This window comes from Vulpes vulpes, chromosome 3 (genome assembly GCF_048418805.1).
Source record: "Vulpes vulpes isolate BD-2025 chromosome 3, VulVul3, whole genome shotgun sequence".
Lineage (NCBI taxonomy): Eukaryota > Metazoa > Chordata > Mammalia > Carnivora > Canidae > Vulpes > Vulpes vulpes.
This window is the reverse complement of record NC_132782.1, coordinates 123,820,141-123,842,607: the sequence shown is the minus strand read 5'-3', so window position 1 is coordinate 123,842,607 and position 22,467 is coordinate 123,820,141. Positions and strand designations below refer to the sequence as shown.

The 22,467-nt window shown below is 40.6% G+C and overlaps 1 long non-coding RNA gene across 1 annotated transcript; it reads left to right on the top strand.

Moving 5' to 3' along the window:
• The first annotated feature begins 3,426 nt into the window (after positions 1 to 3,426).
• LOC112918219 (uncharacterized) lies at positions 3,427 to 19,366 on the top strand. The gene is made up of 4 exons (XR_012000740.1): positions 3,427 to 3,545; positions 8,475 to 8,530; positions 10,951 to 11,172; positions 15,700 to 19,366. It is a non-coding gene; the product is annotated as an uncharacterized lncRNA (long non-coding RNA).
• Positions 19,367 to 22,467: the final 3,101 nt, after the last annotated feature.

The window sequence follows — 22,467 nt, the reverse complement described above, 5'->3', positions numbered from 1 at the left end:
ATAAATAAATAAAAAAAAAACAAAAAAAACAAAAAAAAACTCCCAAGGTGATTTTGCATACATGACCTAATTTGTAAGATCCCTTTGTTATTTATTACTACTTATTACTTAGATCTTCTAGTTTTCTTCTCTTAATATGTGATTATTATATTGAACTGCAAAGATTTGTTCCCTTGTACCACACAAAGAAGATATGATGCTGTATTCTTCAGTAGTTTCTAATGAAGTTCTATGTGATATGTTAACACTTTCTTCCTTAAGTATTGGACCAAGCTATAACAGAATTATAAAGGTCAGGCTATCAGAACAGAGACCTTCAGGACACTCAGGTGTTTATTTTGAGAGCCATGTGGTGTTCCATCACAATTCTGTTTGAAGTTACTTTTGTCTTATCCCACTGGGCCCAAGCCAGAGTGTTCAATAGGTGACTCTAAGGGTAAATTAAAATACTAATCAAAATTAAGTGGAGGGTGTGGAAACAGAGTGGGACTATAGGGATGATGAAATTTGTCCCTCCCAGGGAAGCCTAGGTAGCTCAGTGGTTGAGCATCTGCCTTTGGCTCAGGTCACCATCCTGCGGTCCTGGGATTGAGTCCTGCATTGGGCCCCCCTCAGGGAACCTGCTTCTCCCTCTGCCCGTGTCTCTGCCTCACTCTGAGTCTCTCATGAATAAATAAATACAATCTTTAAAAAAAATTGTTTCTCCCCAAACCCTTCTTTGGAGAGGGGTAAGTATCACTCCTTTTCATGCGTATAGATGACCAGATAAGGAAAAAAGCTATTCTCATTCCCTGTATTCGCTTTACTAGGTTTATAGATAGACCTCAGTCCTCCTTTTTCATTAATACTCATAGTTATTTGATTTAGCAGTATTGCTGAAATTGGTTCATCTGGCCATTTTGTATTGAAACAGACTACATAGATGGTGACCTGCTGTGAGCTGCCTGACAACAGGCTCCCTGCAGGGAGCCTGCTTCTGTGTCTGCCCCTCTCTGTGTATCTCTCATGAATAGATAAACAAAATCTTTTTAAAAAGGATTTATTTGTTTATTTGAGAAACACAGAGAGAGTATGGGGGAGTGAAGCAAGAGACTCTTAAGCAGACTTTGCATGAGGGGCATGGTTGTGCCAACCTGATATCAGGACCTGAGCCCAAACCAAGAGTCAGTTACTCAACTAACTGAACCACCCAGGCACCCTATCAGAGCTCCTTTTTTTTTTTTTTTTTTTTTTAAGATTTGTATTTATTTATTTGAGAGAGAGAGACAGACAGAAAGTGAGTGGGGGGATGGGGGCAGAGGGAGAAGGACAAGCAGACTCCATGCTGAGCTGCTGAGCAGGGAGCCAGACATGGGGCTCCATCCCAGGACCCTGAGATCATGGCTGGGGACAAAGGCAGATGCTTAATGGACTGAATCACCCAGGCGCTCCTCAGAGCTTCTTTTTATTTGCTGGATGATATGCCACCTCATTCATGAATTGTTGAACAAAACCAATAAGATCTTTAAAATCTATTTGGTTGAATTTTGTTTTTTAACATTTCCAAACTAGTTTTTAACCTCAGGAAAGAATCATCCTTATGCAGCTATTTAATACTTAATTGCCTACAGAATGTGACTATGTATAGGGCAAGGCCGTGTTGCACAGTGGTTAAGGGTGAAGGCTTGGAGTCAAACAGACCTAAATTCAAATTTTAGTTGTGCCTCTTACCACACATGGGACCTTGGGAAAGTTGACTTAATTTTTTTAACCATCACTTTTCTCATCTGTGAACTACATTTCACTGGAAGAATAATTCTTTTTTTTTTTTAAATGTATAAAGTGCATGGGCTTTATATTCTATTATAGCCCCGGCATTCAGTAATGATTCCTGTTATAGTTACTAAAATTTTTTTATAGTTAACAATCACATAAAAATATGGCAAGTCCATAGAAGCTGACCTCTTGCTATCTCCCACTCCTCCCCTTGCCCCTGCCCCGGAACCCACTCTACTCCAGCTAACCACTGTTCACTGCCCTGCACTTGCTGCTCACTGATGACATTCACACTGTGACACTCAGGGACGAGTTTCCAGTCCTCCTGGAGCTGAGCCATCAGCAGCATTTGAAAGAGTTCGCCTTGCATTCCACTGACTGCTCTGCTCAGGGCTCAGTTCCCTGGCCCCTTCTCTATCCAGTATCATTCTTCTGATGACCTCATTCAGTCTTGGAACTGGAATATCATGCATAGGCTGCTGACCTCCTAAATATATCTGGTCTAGACCTCCCACCTGAACACCAGACTTGTGTATTCTACTGCCTGCTTAACCTGTACCTGGTGATCTTAAATGCCATCTTGAACTTGGCATGTCCAAAATCAAACTCCCTTGGGTGCCTGGGTGGATCAGTTGGTTAAGCATCTGCCTTGGGTTCAGGTCATGAACCCAGGGTCCTGGGATCGAGCTCCGTGTTGTGGGGGATGGTGGAGGGGGTGTGTCTCTGCTCAGTGGGGAGCCTACTTCTCCTTCCCTCTCTGCACGCCCTCCTGCCCACTTGTGCTCTCTCTCTGTCAAATAAACAAAATCTTAACAAATAAATACATAAAACCGAACTCCCTGGTCTTTTCACAGGTCTGTTGCTCTCACTGCCTTCCCCATTTCAGTAAATGACAACTTCATGATTTAGTTGCTCACCTAAAAGCTTTGCAGTCATCCTTGACTCTTCTCCCCCTTTCTCACACCCATATGCAAACCATCAAGAAATCCTATTGACCCCACTTTTGACATCTCTCCAGAATTAACAGCTTATCAAGACCATCTCCTCTGTTTCTTCGGCTTCCCTGACATTTCCCCTTGATTATTGTTGGAAACTCCTAACCAGTCTTCTACAGTTGCACCTCTAGACTCTTCTCAAAAAGTAGCCAACACAAGACTATAATGTTATCCATGTCCTGTCACTCTTCTCAAAACTCTTCAATGGCTTTCAGCCTCACATGGAGTAAAACCCAGGCTGGCCTGGCATGACCCAGCATAACCTCCTGTACCCTCTGCATTGTCCTCTCTGCTCCAGCCACACCACCCTCCTTGCTTCTCTTCCAACATGCTAGACACCCCCCTACATCAGGGGTTTTGATTTTGTTTCCCTCCCCAGAATGCTGTCCCATAGCTATCCATCCACTTACCGCCTCTCTTCTCCTTCAAATCTCTGTTCAAGTGGACTTCGTTGGCATGGTTATTCTGACCAAACTATTTAAATTTACAGTCTCCCTTTGCTGTGTACCTTTGGTCCCTTTTTGTTTAGTCTTCTTCATAGTACTTCCACCATCTGGTATATTTTTTATTTTATTTTATTTTATTTTATTTTATTTTATTTTATTTTATTTTATTTTATTTTATTTATGATAGTCACACACAGAGAGAGAGAGAGGCAGAGACACAGGCAGAGGGAGAAGCAGGCTCCATGCACCGGGAGCCCAACGTGGGATTCGATCCCAGGTCTCCAGGATCGCGCCCTGGGCCAAAGGCAGGCGCCAAACTGCTGCGCCACCCAGGGATCCCCACCATCTGGTATATTATGCACTTTACTATTTATCTTTATTTCTTTTCTCTCTTCTCCATATAAATGTAGTCCATAATGTCGGAGATTGTTGTATGACTTGTACACTGCTGTATCCCCATGCAGTGCCTGACATTCGGCAAGTACTGCTATATAGAGACTAAATCACTACTTAATAAATATATGTTTGAGGGAATGCATGAACGCTTTTGAGAAAATGCATTTCCTGCCATATATGGTATGAAAGCACATGGTGCAAGGAGTCAGAAATCCAAATTCTGGTTTTGACTGGGCTTCCTATAAATTGGGTCCCCCATATAGTTCTGCCTCTGACTCTTATTTTCTTAATATTTACAACCTATCTTGCAGGATCAATTCCAGTCTTCAAAAACAAGGTTATTTCAGGGAGTGCGGTCCCATGTTTGCAGGAAGAAGGAATGTAATTTCTCTTTTACACTCCACTCACTCTCAAGAGTTGATATCAACCTTACCTTAGGAAAATTAGGTTCCATTTGGAACAGATTGTTTTTAAATTATCACTGAAATAAATTCCCAGTTAGGTGAACATCTTACCTAAGACATGGGAGGCAGTAGTGAGACTCTAACAGAATTAGGGTCCACCATCTTTTTGTGTTTAAGCAAATAAAATGGGAGAGGGAGCATTATATGCCTTCTTTCTGTCCTTGCTTGCAGATTCGAGTTCAAGGTAAGGAACAAGAAATGAAACAGACTTTGCATTTTTATGTTTAGCCAAGCTTCTCTAGTTTGCATAGTCATAAATCAAATGGCAATCTTTGAGGTTTTAATATTCTGTGCCTTACCTTTGTCCCAATTAGGAAAAATGAATAGCTAGTGTTTAGAATTTTGTATTTGTAAATACATTGCAGTGTACAAACCAAGGGATTCTCTAGAGCTTTTAAATATTTTAAAAGTACATCTTGATCAGGTCCAGCATTTGCATCGTTTAGTGAAGCCCACCTTGTAAAATATCACAAATAATTTGTGCAAGTAAGATTGGAAAAAAGGAAACACTTCTAAAACACTATAGAAAACAAACTTTAGAAATGACTCTCCAGGGATACCTGGGTGACTCAGTCGGTTAAGCATCTGCCTTCGGCTCAGGCCATGATCACAGGGTCCTGGTATAGAGCCCAGTCTGACTCCTGGCTCAGCTACGAGGCTGCTTCTACCCTCTGCCTGCCGCTCCCCCTGCTTGTGCTCTCTTTCTGTCTCTCTGACAAATAAATAAAAGAAAAAAGAAGAAACAACAACAATAAAAAAGAAATGACTCTTCACACACAAATATTTGATACATTGAGATATTCTAAGTTCATGTTAAGAGGATTCTAGTTCTGGACCTTCTTTCCATACACTTCAGCTCTAAGGGGCATGTCCAAAAGAAACTCTTGATTGGCCTGGATCACGTTGCTCTGTATGTGTCTCCTGAGCATGGGCCCTTGTCCTGCCTCCTACCCTTTTACCCTCCAGTTTGCAATCCCAATAAAGCTTCCTAGTACTTGTGCTCTTCCCCAGATTTGTGTGTAAATTGCTGATCTAGATAGTGAGAGAGAATTTTTTTTTTCAACAAGGAGCTCTTATTAACGTTTTCAGGCATGAAAGTCAGATAATCAGCTGTATGGTGGGGTAGGAGGGAGCCTGGCTGGGCCAGGGAGACCCACTGAATACTAAGAGAATATAAAAACCTTGGACTATAACCTAGACATGCAAGAAATAGTTGTTTAAATGAAGATGTTGCCATTTAATGTGTTGTCTGCAATATTTTTCATTCTGTTAGTAGGAGAATTGAATTGACCGACAATAATGTTTTCATTGTTAACTTTGTAACACAACAATGGGAAGTATCTGACAGTTTGTAACACAACAATAAAGTAAGAAAACCCAAAAGCTCTCTTTCAAAGTTCATTATCAGGCAACAATCTCCTCTTCAACTTTTCTCCCAACTCTCTCGAGCAATAACACAATAAGACCTTTTTATTTCATTGGTACTTATGAACTAATGTATATATTCTCTCCACCAATGCATGAGCCCTCAGCCAGCCTGGATTGGGTACCAAACCTATACATTCCCATTGTACTCTGTTCTTACCTCTAGCCTAGAACATACAATGCAGGTCTACAGTCCTTTATTTGCAGTTCTGAAAAGCAAAAGTTTATTTTCTGATTGGTGCCAAGTCTTATTTGGCAGCAAAATCTGACCTGAACTGACGTGAAACTATTTATAATGTTGTATTTTACTGCAGAAATGTTGTATTTGTTTATGGGAGGCTGCCATAGGCTCTATCAGGGATGTTATGTATTAAATGTTATAAATAAATATATATATATATAACATTTAATATATATATAACATTATATATATATACATATATATATATATATATTATCCTTTTTTTATATATGCATGAAAAACACACACACACAGAGACAGAGACATAGACCAAGGGAGAAGCAGGCTCTTCACAGGGAGCCCGATGCAGGACTCTATTTTTACCCTTCTAAAACTTCACAAAGAGCGTTGCTTCTGAAACAACTGTGGACAGTCTTTGGACAAAGACCAATGGGCCTGCATTGTTGCCTGCTTGCTAGTCTGTGTGCCTACCAGAGGGTGAGGCCTCGAGTCAGCCTCAGGTCCTTCTACTGCCCAGGACTTAGTGTGACCCAACGAATATAAATAAGACAATGAATATTTGCTTTCAACTTAACATATTTAAATGTATTGAATTTCCTCTGTTTTTATTTTTCAAATGTTGCTACTTTGAGAAAGAAGAGTGAGAGTGCTGGGCACCTAGTTGGTAGAGCATGTGACTGTTGATCTCAGGGTTGTGAGTTTGAGCCCCACATTGGGCATAGAGGAAAAAAAAAAAAGGAAAGAGTCAGGGCAAACAATCCTTTTTTTAAAATTTCCTTTTTTAACTGAAAACACAAATATTTGGCCAGATTGAAAAATCCACAAGAGAACCAAAAATAATATCATGTTTCCTGGTTTTTAGATTTGTGTTTTCTTACCTAGATAAGACTAATATTATAAATGCCAGATAAATCAAAGGCCAAAAGAAACAACTTTCTTTAAAATGCTTTTGAAATCTTACTAGCTAAAAAGTGGAAAAAATATCATAATGAAGGTGATGATATAGTAAAATGTGCATTCTCAAACAATGCAAGTATGAATATGGATTGTTAGAGTATGTCCAGAAAGTCTTTTACAATATAATCAAGAAGGTTAAAGAGGTTACACTTAGAGTAGAATAATAGGAGAATATTTAGTATATATTACCTAAGAAACATTTATGGTTTTGAGGCATATCAGTTCAGTTATTTATTTAGGAGATTCCAGCAGAGGATTTACTTTCTCTGGAAGCAGCCAATGTTTAATTCTGTAAGGCCTGCTATGTTAATATTTTTATATGGAAAGTTTTTAAAGCTTTCTTATGTTCAATCACCCTTTTTAAGCATTATAGCTCCTATTCCATTTTGTTTAAACATGTTTTATAAGTATATGACAAGGTAATTAAAAAATTTCTCATATGTAGTATGTTTTGTTGCTTTTGGATAACAATTCTATTACCATATTACAATGCATAGTAATTTTTGAAGACCCTGTCAAAACAGTGTGGACAATGCATAGTAACCTCCACATTGTATTAAATAAAGTTCATATAAAACACAAAAGCTACTGTATCTATATGAAATATGAAGACTTTTAATATGGAAATTAGAGGCTTCCACAAACATTGGAAGGGTCAGGAGATTAAAGATCAGGGAAGCTGTGCCAATAATCTCAGTTTGCATTGCCAAGGAGGCTGGCTCCGAGAACTTTCTCTGGAGCTTCTTTCTCTCAACCTCAGAAAGTTCTATCAGCTATGAAAGGTAACAGCACTGGGACGCCTGGGTGGCTCAGCGGTTGAGCATCTGCCTTCAACGCGCCATGATCCCGGTCCAGGGATCAAGTCCCACATCAGGCTCCCTGTGAGGAGCCTGCTTCTCCCTCTGTCTGTGCCTCTGCTTCTCTCTCTGTGTCTCTCAGGACTAAATAAATAAAATCTTTAGAAAAAAAATAAGCTTGCAGCACTAAAACAGGTAATTCTCAAACAGCTACCACTAAGTCATCTCAATTGTGTATGGAACCAAAGAAGGTAATTTGTAGGAACTCAACCAGAAGCTGTTGTGAACTTCATGTCTACTGTCAGCCCACACATCTATCTGTCACTGCCCTGCTTGAAAAATAGCTTCTGCTCTTTCCCTTTCCGATGTCACATAAGTGCCTGTTCCAGGCAGACTCTGACCTGGAACCATCTGGGGAGGAGGATTCTGGGAACTATAGTTCTATTTTTCCTCTGAGATGCATGGATCATAAATGGGAAAGCAGTGATGCCAAGTTGACAACAGACAATCATGTTTATTTCAGTGCTGATGACAACTATATGATATTTTTCTTTTCTGGTTTTCCATTCTATTGGTATCTTTCAGTCCAACTCATTATGTTATTAGTTGACTGAGACCCAGAAACTTCCCAGCAGGCAAGTAAAGCAGAAGTACATCCTCGATATGCCATACTGTCCATTAAAAATTATTGCTAGTTGGTTCTTCATTCCAAATGCCTGATTCATACGAAGCTGAAGTAACCTGTTTAATATCACCATTGCCCTTAGAGTGCCAGCACACAAGTACTGTTATATAAATATTATAATTATTATATATCTATGATTCTGCCTCACATTCATAATTTTATAAATTCTTGTTGGCTCAAAAGAGATATAATATTCTTTTTTGTGTCATCTAATTCACCCTCTCCTGATAATCAGTTTACTGAAGATGATGTCTTTTTATTTCATTTGATGCATTTTCATCAGATAGATGTTATTTATTTAACTATTTTTTAAAGATTTCATTTATAAAATAAATGAAAAACTCCATTCCAGGACCTTGGGATCATGACCTGAGTGGAAGGCAGATGCTCAACCTCTGAGCCACCCAGGTAGGTGCCCTATTTAACTATTTTTTATCTAGCTACAAGTTATTCATAATTATGTATAAAAATGACAGTTTTTGCAATCATCCTAAATGTACATTTATACTTCAAATGACACCAAAGTAGGCTTCAATCAGCAGGGCAGTCCAGGAAAATTAATCTAGCAAGACTGAATAAAATGAGCTAGAAGGAAATAGGCCGAGGGCAGAGATATTGTGGCTATAATTCTAAAGAGGAGTTAATGAGGTCCTCAACTAGGGAAGAGATTGAAGAAATGGAAAGAAGGAACAACCACAGGCACCTGGGTGGCTCAGTGGTTGAGCATCTGCCTTTGCCTCAGGTCGTGACCTTGGGGTCCTGGGATCAAGTCCCACTTGGACTCCCCATGGGAAGCCTGCTTCTCCCTCTGCCCATGTCTCTGCCTCTCTCTCTGTGTCGCTCATGAATAAATAAATAAAATCTTTAAAAAGAAGAAGAAGAAGAAGAAGAAACAACCTCAAGATGTCACAAGGAGGGAGGATTGAGAGGTTTTGGTAACTGCTGAATGTAAGAAGCAAGAGAAACTATCAAAGATTATTCTTAGATATTGAAGATACGGAAGATAATGTGGGTGTGAGAGAAAGACATGCTGAGATGATAATGAGGAGTACAGCCAAGGCCAAGGGCAGCCTTTGGGGAGTACCTACTCTCGAAGACTGTGTAGGATGGTGATTCAAAAGGTAGGAGAATGGAAAGGCTGAAGAGAAGGAAAAGAACAGTCTCACAAAACCATAGGCAAGAATTCAAGGAATTAGTGGGCAGCAATAGTCAATGCTGCAGAAAAGGCTGGATTTTGGAACTAGGAAATCTTTTGTCACCTTTAAGGTCATGAGGTTCCATAGAGGAATGTGAACAGAAACTAAATGTAAAAGGGTTTAAAGAATGAGTCAGGGATAAGAAAATATGACAGAGTATTCTTTCGATGAGAATATATAATTGAGTTATGAGGAGACATGGGAGAAACCTAAATGCATATTTTAAGTGAAAGAGGCCAATTTGAAAGTACCACGTACTAAGTATATGGTCCCAACTGTCCGACATTCTGAGAAAGGCAAAATTACAGAGACAGGAAAAAGATCAGTGGTTGCCTCGGGTTAGAAGGGAGGCAGGGATGAATGGGCAAAGCCCAGAGGATTTTTAGGGCCGTGTAACTATCCTATATGGTACTGTAATGGTGGATACAGAGCATTATCACACATTTGTCAAAATCCATAAATCATACAGTGATCATAATGTAAACTACGGATTTGGGTGATAATGATGCATCCACGTATGTTCATCCATTGTAACAAATGTACAGTACGGCCTGGATGTTGGTAGTGGAAGTTCTGTAAATGTGTGAAAGTATATGGGAATGCTCTGTACTTTCTGCTCAATTTTGTTGTGAACCTAAAGCTGCTCTAAATATTACAGTTTATTTATTTAAAAAAAGAATATATAACCATTTTTCATTAATATAAACTTATGGAATACATGAATATGTGTATGTCACTTTTATTGTGCTATTTTATAACCTTACAAATTTCAACAAGATATACAACTTATTTTGGGGCCCAATGAAATAACAGTATGAAGGTATCGCTCAGTTAAACATATGATAGATACGTAGAATTAGTTATATTCAAGAGTGACAGGGTGGTGCAGAATTTTATATTGTTATGAATGAATAAAAAAATTGGGGCAGCCCGAGGGGTTCAGCGGTTTAGCGCCGCCTTCAGCCCAGGGCGTGACCCTGGAGACCCAGGATCGAATCCCACGGCGGGCTCCCTGCATGGAGCCTGCTTCTCTCTGTGCCTCTCTCTCTCTCTGTTTCTCTCATGAATAAATAAGTTAAATATTTTTAAAAATTGTTAGATCCATCTGCAAATATTAATTGCACTTATTTACTGCTGGGTTAACAAACCTTCCCAAAACTTAGTAGCTTAAAACAATAACTTATTATTATGTTTCACTGCTCTGGAGGTTAACAGACAAGGCTGGGCCCTTCTCAGTCGGGGTCAGCTGAGGCAGGAGTCATCTGAAAGCGTCTTTGAAACTCATGTGTCTTGCTCCTGGGCCAGAGTATCTGCAAGAGCTGGGGACTGGGAGGGCATTTCTCTCTCTCTTCTCTCTGAATGGCCACTCTCCATTTCTGACTTTGGCTTCATACGGCATGACAAATTAAAGAGCAAGGCACTGGGGGGCGGGGGGGGGGGCGGGCACTTGATGGGATGAGCACTGGGTATTATTCTATATGTTGGCAAATTGAACACCAATAAAAAATAAATTATAAAAAAAATAAAAATAAAAATAAAGAGCAAGCATTCCAAGAGATTCAAGTAGAGGCTTCAAGACCTGGGAGTTAGGGTTGGAAGTCATGCAACATCATTTTCACTGTATTCTCTTAGGCAAAGATGTCACAAACCAGCCCAGATCCAAAGGAGTAGATACCGGGAAGGAAGAAATGGACGGTAACCACCCCTGAAACAAGCTACAATTTATTTGGAGGATAAAGTTGAGGACCTAATAACTGCACTGACCTTTGAGATGCCTAATTTGGCAATTCATTCCAAATTATCTGGATGCCAGATAATTAAGCCCAAATAACTCTGAACTTCTCAGTTCAAGAAGTAAGTTCTAGAATATTTCTGTATCATCTCGCATATTCTCAAGGAGGCCTCTGTTTTTCCAGTCTGTCTTCCGGTCCTTGGGTCCCTAAAATCCCCTCCCTCTCCACATCAGCAGCACCCTGGCTAGTCTAGGTAGTTCTGATTCTGTAGTTAATTATCATTTCAGTGAGCTTAAAATCTGTCATCCTGAACAGCCAGAAAAATATCTTGTTTTCTTTTATTCACTTTGAGTTAATTTCTTTTTCTTGTAGAGTTCTTTCATCCCATTTCAGTAAAACTTCCTATAATTTTTATAATGTACTCCCCTTCCTCAAAATGACATTCATAGATAAGGTTAACACGTAAGTTGTTACTTTAATTTGATAAAACATAAAATCTCTACCTTATAAAGTACTTTGAATGCCTTAAAACCTTTGCCTTTGCTGCACACACAGGCAGAATGGAGTGATATTTTAAGATTTCCTGCAACTAGAAAGGTATGGAAAGTTTGACTGATTTATATTGTATTCTGACTTCCTGAGGCAGTTTTCCTACTGCTATTCCATTTTACTCATACCACGAAACAAAGCTTGTTGTGTGTGTGTGTGTGTGTGTGTGTGTGTGTGTGTGTTTTAATAAAAATTCAGCCTAGAACTATGTATTTCAGTTTTGTTCTTTGTCTCTTAAACTTAATTTTTATGGAATCTTCTAGGAATAGCGATTTTATTTTATTTTTAAATTTCTGTGGAGGGGATGATTCTGGAAGCATCTGAGAATAAGAATTCCCAGTTTAATTTTCAAAATTCCCTTTAAGAATAAATAACTCTACTATTTAACATACATTTGGTGTTCTATAATTGCAGTTTTTACCTGTACCACAGAATTTAAGATTTTATTATCTATTATCTAAGTACTTTGCGTGTGACCATCACATCTTCTGCAACAGCAGTGTTTCTGTTTCAGGGCAGGAATTATATTTTACAGTTCTTTCGTATCCCTGAAGCCTGTCCCATAGTGTTAGATGGGTATGTGTCAAAGCTTTCTCCATAAATCCATGTTTCTGTTACATTCTTTCAGTTCTTAGAGTTTGAGTCTCACTTGCCTTCCTTAACCACACTCTATAGAAACATTATAAATTTTCCTGGACTAGCTTAGTCTTTTTTTTTTTTTTTTAAGATTTATTTATTTAAGAGAGCAGGAGAGAGAGAGAGAGAGATAGAGAGAGAGAGAGGAGCAGGGCGAAGGGCAGAGGGTGAGAGAGAGAATCCTCAGGCAGACTCCCTGCTGAGTGAGGAGCGCATGTGGCACTGGATCTCATGACCTAAGATCATGACCTGAGCTGAAACCAAGAGTCAGAGGCTCAACCGACTGAACCACCCAGGCATCTCCCACCCCAGCCTAGTATTAAGAAACATTACCAGTTATTTGTATATAGGTTTTTCTCATTTGACTCTTTCCCCTAAGAACAGAGATAGGAAATTTTAATCTTTTGAAAAAATCTTTCTCTCTCTGATATTCGTTTCTTTCTGTGGCTCTTTATTTATCTGGTGTGGAAGCTACGCAAACGGCTCTCAAACCAGACTGTGTGGGTTCAAATCCCAGTCGCGACATTTACTAGTTTCATGTATTCACAGGGAAACCTTCAGTGCCTCAGTTTCAAAAGGCAGCTCATAATCATACTAACTACTTAATAGGGTTGTTGTGAGGACTAAATGAGTTTGCTCATGAAAGCAAATAGAACAATTCTGTAGTAATTGAGCAATAAATGTTAGCTGCTGTTATTGTGGCATTGTTTATTTAGACTTAATAGTTTTTATTCTTTGCTAATTGTATCGTCTTCTTAATGATTTTACTAAATGCCCACTGAAGCAATCACGTTTTGAAAACATTTTGAAAGCAGATTGCTTTCACCCACCACCTTGTTTCTAAACTGTTTCCTGGTCTTTTTTTTTTTTTTTTTTAAAGTCAGGGCAGCCCTGGTGGCCCAGCGGTTTAGCACCGCCCTTAGCCCAGGGTGTGATCCTGGAGACCCAGGATCGAGTCCCACATCGGACTCCCTGGATGGAGCCTGCTTCTCCCTCTGCCTGTGGCTCTGCCTCTCACTTTCTCTCTGCCTGTCATGAATAAATAAATAAAATCTTAAAAAAAAGTCAGAAATTCTTTCTATTACTATTATTTAATCCTTCCAGCTTTCAGCAAAAAATTTTAAACCATGTGTTAGAGATACTGCTATAGGCAAAATCTTTATGTCCACCCACCCCCAATATATATGTTGAAGCCTAATCCCTGTTATGATGGTATATGGAGGTGGAACCTTTGGAAGCAAAGTGGGTCATGAGAGTGGAGCCCTCATGAATGGGATTAGTTTCCTCAGAGACAAGATTTTCTAAGGAGAGAGAATTGAAGATGGCGAAGAAAGATGAGATTCAAAGACATTTCCCTTCTGAGGTAACAATTCTGTGGCTGTTGGAAGTAGATAGTGAGAGAGAGAGAGAGAGAGAGAGAGAGAGAGAGAGAGAGAGATCCTGAGGCTGACATTGCGATTTGAAGGTTAGGAGGCTTGAAACATCTACATTTTTAGGCATCATCCTGGGTGCTGTGGATGAGTAAGACACATTTTCTTCCCCGAGGTTCTCAAAATCTATCAGAGAAACATTCACTTATATGAATAGACACAGTAAAAAGATTCCTCTTCTAGGTGGGATTTTTGTAACTTCATCACCCTTTATTTTTTTCAAATGGGAGGAATAAGTTATTGAAGACACTTTCACTGAACTATTGTGAAATTATGTGAGATTGTGAAATTATGGATATTATAAGATCCCAAAATTCATTCTTCTTCATTTTAGTCACCAGGTATCTTCAGCACTGAATTTCCCAGATCAGTTTTCTATCCCTAATATATAAGGAGAGCTCAAACATATTTACTAGTCCAACTTTTTAAATGTTTTTTTAAAAGATTTTATGTATTTATTAATGAGAGAGAGAGGCAGAGACACAGGCAGAGGGAGAAGCAGGCTCCCTGTGGGGAGCCTGATGGGGGACTCCATCCCAAGACACTGGGATCATGTCCTGAGCCAAACGCAGGTGCTCAACCACTGATCCACTCAGGCACCCCCTTTATAATGTTTTTAAAGAATATAATGAGAGGCATCTCACTAAGATTTAAGAGAAACCCTTTGGTTCCTAGCATGCAAGATCTTGGAGTTGCAAATCTCAGCAAATATCAATTCTTTAAATGACATAGATTGACAAGAAATGGAAAGAACCGTTAAGAATGATAATTTTAAAAAAAGCTAATGTACCATGACACATAAAGAAAAGAGACATTTCTAGAGAAGTAGTCTGTTCTTCTGATTATTAATTTTCTTTCTTCTAGCTGACTAATAAATAACATTTTCAGTTACTTGTACCTTTTAAAGCTTTCTGCTGCTGGGTTGTTTATATCACTGTGGCATACGTATCCTGAGTACAACTCTTACTATCAACCCTTCTGAGGTTGCTCGTGGTTTCAGTTTCTTCATGTTCTTACGCCGGACACTCAGAAGAGTATAAATCATTTTCGTTAAATTTGTCATCTTTTCTATTATGTCATTAACCTATCTTCATATATTATACCCTCTTAATCTTTACCTGCAAGATTAAATAAAGAAATCACACTGGCTCACGAAAACTTCAATTCCTCCCAGAGATTTTTAAAAAGTATATAATAAGTCATGGTGGAGTTAGAAAAAGGGCGGTCAGGGGCACCTGGGTGGTTCAGCTCAGGTCGTGATCCCAGGGTCCTGGGATCGAGTCCCACATTGGGCTCCCTGCAGGGAGGCTGCTTATCCCTCTGCCTATTTCTCTGCCTCTCTCTGTATCTCTCATGAATAAATAAATAAAATCTTTAAAAAAGAAAGAAAGAAAGCAGTCAGATGATTCAGTTCCCTGGGGGAAGCATTTCAATCAGGAGGAACATAGGGGACAGAGAACACACAGTAAAAGGAGACAAAGGAGAAAAAGAACTCCCCCAGAAATGAGTCAGAAAGGCATAGAAGGGGGCTGCTAAGTGTATTTCTTTATAGGATGAGAGAATGTGAAAGTACATGCCAGTGAAAGGATGGAGGTAAGTGACTGACATCCTGTTGCCATGGCAGCCCCTAAAGAAAGCAGGGCAGGGCAATTATTTATTTCCTGTCAATGATTTCCATATATAAAAAAATAAATATTTACATAGGACAGTTAATTATTGAAATTCCTTATGAGGGGAAAAATTTAACCTCTCAGGGCTCAGCTATGCTTTCTGACATAAAAGAAAATGTTCTATCAGGATCAGTGCTCGAGGGGGCACCAGAGGGGCTTCGAAATGGTCCATTTGTTAAGCTGGCCTGTAGTCCAATGTGCATTTTGTGATAAGTCATTGTGTAGTACGTTAATATTTCAGGCATGAGTATTATGTTTCTATTAAAAAGAAAACATTTGACTTCTTGCTTTTTAAATCCTACTTCGTTTTTTGAGTGTATCGCAGATTACCTAAACCTCTTTATCATTTGTGTCTTTCTGAAGGGATCCGGTGTTTTTCTTCTAATTCAAGTCAACTCAACAAACACTGAGGGTCGGAATGTGCCGGATACGAAAGATGAAGAAGGTCTACTGTCAAGAAGCTCAAGTCTAGTGGGGAGACGTGATGCAGGGGCACAACAGTCCAGATGTGTAAATGGTCTTATTGGTATTTACCTGTAAAAGCTTTTACTCCTCTAAAAGCAGGAGTGGCTTGGGAGAAGTAGGGAAGACCTCGTCCAGCAGGTGTTTGTTGAGCTGAAGAGTCAATTCATACTGAAGCAGAAATCTCCTAAGGTGCATTTCAGACATAAGCAAAGGCATGCTTCATGCACACACACACACACACACACACACCACACACACACGCACGTGCACACATCCACTATTTGTAAGGTACATACATGGTCAGTATGCTGAATTAGATGCCTAGGTTGTGTGAGGAGAGGACAAGAACAGGACTTATTTAAAACCTTAGAAGACCCTAAGTAAATGAGAAGATAATGCTATTCTCCATCCTCTACAGATAAAACTAAATAAAAACTAATCCTACATCATAAAGCAAGTGTAGGGAAATCAATAGAGTTCTAATTTTTCACTACTTTGATGCATTGTAATAACAAATATAAAAAAATTTTCCTAATATTTCTTCTCTTTTTTAAGGTATATTAAGAACTTACAGATGGCAATTACAGCTAGCTTTTACTTATTGCCTTTTATGCCTTATTAAATTCCGGGAGCTATGATAAACCCTTCATGTAGATTATGTCACGGAACCCTCCCAACAGCCTTAGGGGGAAAATACTATTGTTGCTTTTATTATTATTATAGGTAAAGAAATCGAGGCTTAGAAAGATTAATTAACTTACCCACAGTCACACAGCTAGAATGTGATCCACCCACGACTGATGGGGTGGGCAGTCTGACAACACGATCCAAAGGAATTCTCTGCCTCAACATCATGCCGCAAGGAGTCAGTATATTAGAAGGCTTGGCAAGTGCAAAGTGTTTCCTCCTCGCAATGCTCTTCAGGCCTCGGATTCATTCACTCATTTAGTCAATAATTATCAAGTACCTACTATGTGCTAAGACTGTGGTAGGCACGGAGGATTAGAGGAGATTATAATGGAAGTTATCTCTGTCCTCGTGGAGTTACCATCGGCTGATCACAATTAAGTGTGAGGAGAATTCTGGCAAGGATGGTCCTAAAGAAACGTGAGAAGTTTGAGCTAGTTCAGGAACCCGGGAAGTGCTCTCTAAACAAGTGAGGACTAGGGGCACCTGGGTGGCTCAGTTGGTTACGCATCTGCCTTCAGCTAAGGTCAGGATCTCAGGGCCCTGGGATCCAGCTGCAAGTCCGGCTCTCTGTTCCCTGGGGTGTCTGATGCTCCCTCTCCCTTTCCCTTCCCTCCACCCCTGCTCATGCTGTCTCTGCTCTCTCTCTCTCTCCTTCCAAATAAATAAATAAATAAATAAATAAATAAATAAATAATCAATCTTAAAAAAAAAAAAAAGTGAGGACTACACTGAGATCTAAGGGACCAGCGGAAGTTCCTTCCCCTGGTGAACTGGAGAAGGGAGCTTTCTGCAAGGTAAATGCCAGGAGAGGTGAGCATGCAAACCGGGCACAGCTCCTCCTCTGAGGAAGGATTTGCTGCCCCAGGCAGTGGCCGTGCTGGCAGCCCTATGGGCATTGCCTCAGCTGCAGAAAGGTGCCTCGCCCAAGGTCACGTCCGCACAGGCCACTTGAGGGGCCCTTTCGGTGGCACAGGAGCCTGCACTTTTGGCTGAGGCTGTCATGGGCCTCACAGCCTGATTTCTCCCTTTCCAATCCTGCTTCCGCCCCCTCCCTTTCACGGGGGTGACTTCAAGGGCACTCCCTAATAAACATCCTGAGCACTAACCCTGCCCGAGTCTGTTTCCCGGAGAACCTAAAGGGCACTGCAGTGCGAGGCCTTTGATGAGTTAAGGTCCTAAGGGGCTTTCAGAATGACTGTGGGTTGAGTGGGCAAGAGAGATGGAGTGAGGCTGCAAAGGTGGACAAGGGTCAAATAAATCCCAAAGCACCTGATAAACCATGCTAAGGACTTCTTTTTAAAATTTTATTTACTTATTCATGAGACACACAAAGAGAGATGCTCAACGTTTCAAGTATAATGATTCATTATACCTTAGGCTGAAATGCTGCTAGTTACCAAAACCATGGTTGTTTGAAATTTTTTTCCTCCAAGTTTTATTTAAATTCCAGCTATTTAACATACCGTGTAATATTAGTTTCAGGTATAGAATTTAGTAATTCATCACTTCCATATTACACCCAGTGCTCACCAGTACAAGGGCCTGCCTTGATCCCCATCACCTGTTTAACCCATCCCCCCCCCGCCCCACCCACATCCCATCTGGGGACCATCAGTTTCCTTTGAAACTATTAACAAAAGAAAGTGATTCGTGAAACTCACCCACAAGCATTTATTTTGGGGCACATAAATAAGACATTGGGCAAAAGACTCCTCTCACCAAAAAATGTGGCCAAGTGACTTAGGAATCTGAAAGCTGAAGAGTGGCTTTAGGAGGTGAATAAGTAGATGAGAGAGAGGTCTGCTGAATTTCTCTAGCACCTCAGTGCGTGCTCAACACATCTGCACTTACGTGCACGCACCACACACTCACACATTCACACATGCGTATACAAACAACACTACACCTTTTTCTTCCACACATCACTTTCAACCCAGATTAGTTCAGCAATTGCTTCATGTGACTGTTTTCTTTTTCTGCACCCTCTAAAAAGGATTAAAACCAAAAACAGTAAAAAACGTACCCTTGGATTCAAACTTCAGAACTATTTGATCGTGCATGTAAAGATGCAAGCCCTAGAATGGGTCACAAAATCCCAACCTTTCACCTCTAAAGGATAGTTTTACATCCAGCACAGTGATGTAGCCATAGGCAGCCCCCGGTATATCTTTTTCGAGTGAACAAAACCAAGCTTCTGCTTCTGTGATTGCACCTTCTCTGAGATCCTGTCCCTTCACCTTGGCATGCCCAAGAAACCAGTGTGAGCCCTTCCTCCAGGATAACATATGCTCAATCTGATTGTTAATGTTTGTAAAGTTTATCCTTTGCTTTTCTGCTGTGTGTGCCTTTCTTTATATTTTAATCTTTTTCTTCTATTCCACATAGCCTGGAAGTTTTTACATTGTCTTGGAAAAGGGAGTGTGTGTCTACTTTCCATTTCTGAGTTTCTGGCTTCTTATTTTGCAAGTCTGACCATCACAGCCTATGAGAGGTGCTTGTCCCTTCACATTCCCACCAGGCCTCAGACGTATTTACCTGATAGCATGTTTGCGGTGGGTTAAACCGGATCCATGCTATCTTCCTGCCAAGTATGATATGATGTGTAAACGTTCATATCGTGCCGTCACTGAGCATAAGCCACTGTTTTCTTTTATACATATTAAGTCCCACACATCACAAGAAAGGAATCCCGTTATCTCGGGCCGGCTGGGAATATTAGGGCGGCTGTGAGGCTTGTATGGGTTACAGTTCAAGTTGTCTTTTTTCTTGTCAAATGTTTTGTCTAGTTTTCATACTTGTGGCAATGTTTTCAAAGATCTTTTCTGGATATTTTACCATGGATCTGATCATTTTCCAGAGAACAAAGAACTTTTAACCCTTCGGTTCATTGACCAACGACCCCATTTAGCACGTTACTGCAGGGCGTGTGCACCTACCTGGCAAAGTCCCATCCAGCTGCGAAATATCCTGGTGTCCTCTGAACCTCTAGCGTGGAAAAAATAGTAAAAGTGAAAGGAACTTTTGGTTTCTGCCTAAACACGTATGTCATTTAGCTGACCTAAACAGGATGTGAGTCGTATTGATTTTGTTCTAGAGGCTTTAATACCCATTTTATTTGCAAGCAAAGAAATTAAAAGAAAGAAAATGGAAAACTCCATTCTTCCTCCGATTTCCTCTTAGGGTTTTCTCAGAGGTTGTAGCCAAGATACAACAGAGCTTAGTTTCAGGAAATGGTAACAACGTTGTAGAATTTTGGAGTGACTGTTAGTTAAACCAAGGTAATGTTATAACTCATGTCAGTTTTTTGGGGTTCTTGTAATACTTCAGAGAGAAATCCAAATCTTCCAATTGAGCCACGGCGAGGGGCCTAGGGCATACCGTTGGGCCTCCTGCCTCCTTCGCGCACCAGGGCTGGGCCCCGAGCTGCAGCAGCGCCCTTCCAGGCAGTTCCCTCCCAATCCACAGCTTCAGCATTCAGTTCTCCTACTGTCCATCGTCTGTCCATCCAGCCATCCGCCCACCCCATTCATATTACAGAACTCCTGATGGAAATGCTGGTAAGCTCATAACACAGGGAGAAACTGAATTTCCCAGCTTTGCCAGAACATGGTGCTCACTAAAGGAGTGGAAAAGCAATTGGAAACCATAAACAGGGACAGCAGAGAGAGTAAACAAAGTGTGGAAGGGCGAGGCTTGTCCTGATGAGTGACTAAGTAGGCAGCTTCCTGTGAGCCCTTTAAAGAATGATGTTTAAAAAACTGGTCCCTATTAGTTCTTGACTACAGAGCAGACCAATTTATTTGGGGGGGGAAATATATATATCGATAATTATATCAAGCACAAATCTATGTGGTTTACTTTTAAAGTGCAAGAGACTATGTTAGTCCAATAATCCTAGTCTCTGAAATGGGACATCTTATGCTGAATTCTTAAAAAAGAAAAAAAAAGTAACTTAGACTCATGTATCTCCATGTAGAGCCCTCATCTGTAAATTATACCCATAATCTGGATCCCTCAGGCATTGCGCAAAATAGAAACTGATTTATTTCATTAACTATCATTTAAATTTATAATGGGACAACACCTGTTAGAACTTTTACATGTCCAATGTACTTCAGGTGCTCAGCACCTCTAGTCAGCTTGCCGTTGTTCCATGCCTATCGGTGTTCTCTCTCCGAGTAAAATGTATGTTCCATAAGAACAGATGGCATTTTACTCCTCTTTCCCCTCTAGTCCCCAACTCAATGCTGTGTACTTAACTGATGCTTAATAAATACCGAACTGATTGAGCTAAATGAATGTGTGAGAAGTCAATAGAAGTTGCTTTGTGATTTTAAATCTCAGACTTTAGATGGGTAGAAATACATGCTTTCTATAAAAGAGCATGGGGAATATGGAAATGAACTCCTTGCTCAGCAAGCTACTAGCAACCTGACCATGAGCTTTGGTTTCTTTACTTCTCTGAGCTTCAGCTTCCTTAACAAGGTAAGGGTAACAATAAGTACTTGGGGATTTCTGTGAAGATTAGGGATATATGATTGAAAGTGGTTGGCATGGGGCTGGCCCACAGCCTTGAATTCATAAAGCTATTATTCCAACTTTAAAGATGGGGAGCTGGAGGGTCAGCGTTGATCTAAGTCTTCTATTATCACACCGTTATTAAATGCTAGACTTGCATGACTTGGTATATGGTGCTTAAAGATTCCCTATTTGCATTCACTTTTTAGAAAGGTCATTCCTAGGGTGGAAAGTGAACATAAGGTGGACAAAAATAGAGGCAGAGTAACAAATTAAAATAGGACCTTTCAAATGTTTTGGCCATGATCCACAGTGTTACATTGTAAACCCTGAATACACACAACCATAAAAAACAGTTGGGATTTTACTGCATGGTCTGCTACTCCATTCTGTTCTATTGCATGTTTTGAAAAATTCTGCTTATAGATGGCTGGGCAGCAGGGCGGGCAGCAGGGCTGGCTGCGGGGCTGGGGAGGTGGTCCGGGTGCGAGGGATAAATGAACTCAGGCAGGAGAGTAAGACTGTGTGGGGAGGGTGAGGTCTTTTCATGGCCTCAGTCCCCTCATCTGGTCATGGTCCTTGCCCTGGTGGTCTCAGTGGGCCATGAGGAGCTGACCCTCTCCTCCACGTGGCCACAGGCCCGGGTAGGCCCAGCATACTGGGAATGTCAGGCCAGATGGATCTGGAGGACGTGAAAGGGTCCCCTGCCACAGGAAAGCAGTACCTTTGCTGGGGATGCTTGTTCACCTGGCCCTATGCAGGACAGGAAGACATTGAGGCAAGTGGAAGACTGTTTTCTCAGAGGCCACAAAGCACATAACAAAAACAGATGGTCAGAAATGCAAATAGTGTGGAGGAGTAGACTGGGGAAAGCCCTTGAGATAGAGTGGTGAACCCCCCACAGTTGCCGCCCTCTTGGAGCTGGGCGGCAGCAACCTAGAAAACAACTAAATGAGATAAGGAGGCCACAGGACTAACACCATAGGGCCAGGAAGCTGAAAGAACATCAGGTTTGACTGTTTTGTCTTAAGCCAAGTCCACATCAGAGACCCCTTGTCATCCCTTCACTGGCCGTCACAGGAATTCTACCCTGTGTATGTTGCTCTCAAGGACCAGGACATGAAACCTGCTAAGCTGGTGATAGACAGTCATGGAATGACTCCTGCCCAAATTCAGAGTAAGCTTCAGGAAGGGGAAAGATTCGAGGGGGGCATGATTATTGGACTCGTTGACACTGGAAAAAATTTCATGGTGAATGAAAAACTTCACTCCTGCCCAGATCATGGAACTGGACTAACTTGAAGTTACTGTATCTGGCTATTTCAAATCCAAGATGGGTGCTAGAGCTAATATGTAGTGAGGGGACAGCATTTATTCCAAGGAGCAAAGGGGCAGGAGACATAAGGAGTATGGAGAGTAACACTGCGGAGAAACAAACTTTTTTCATGACCATGTTGG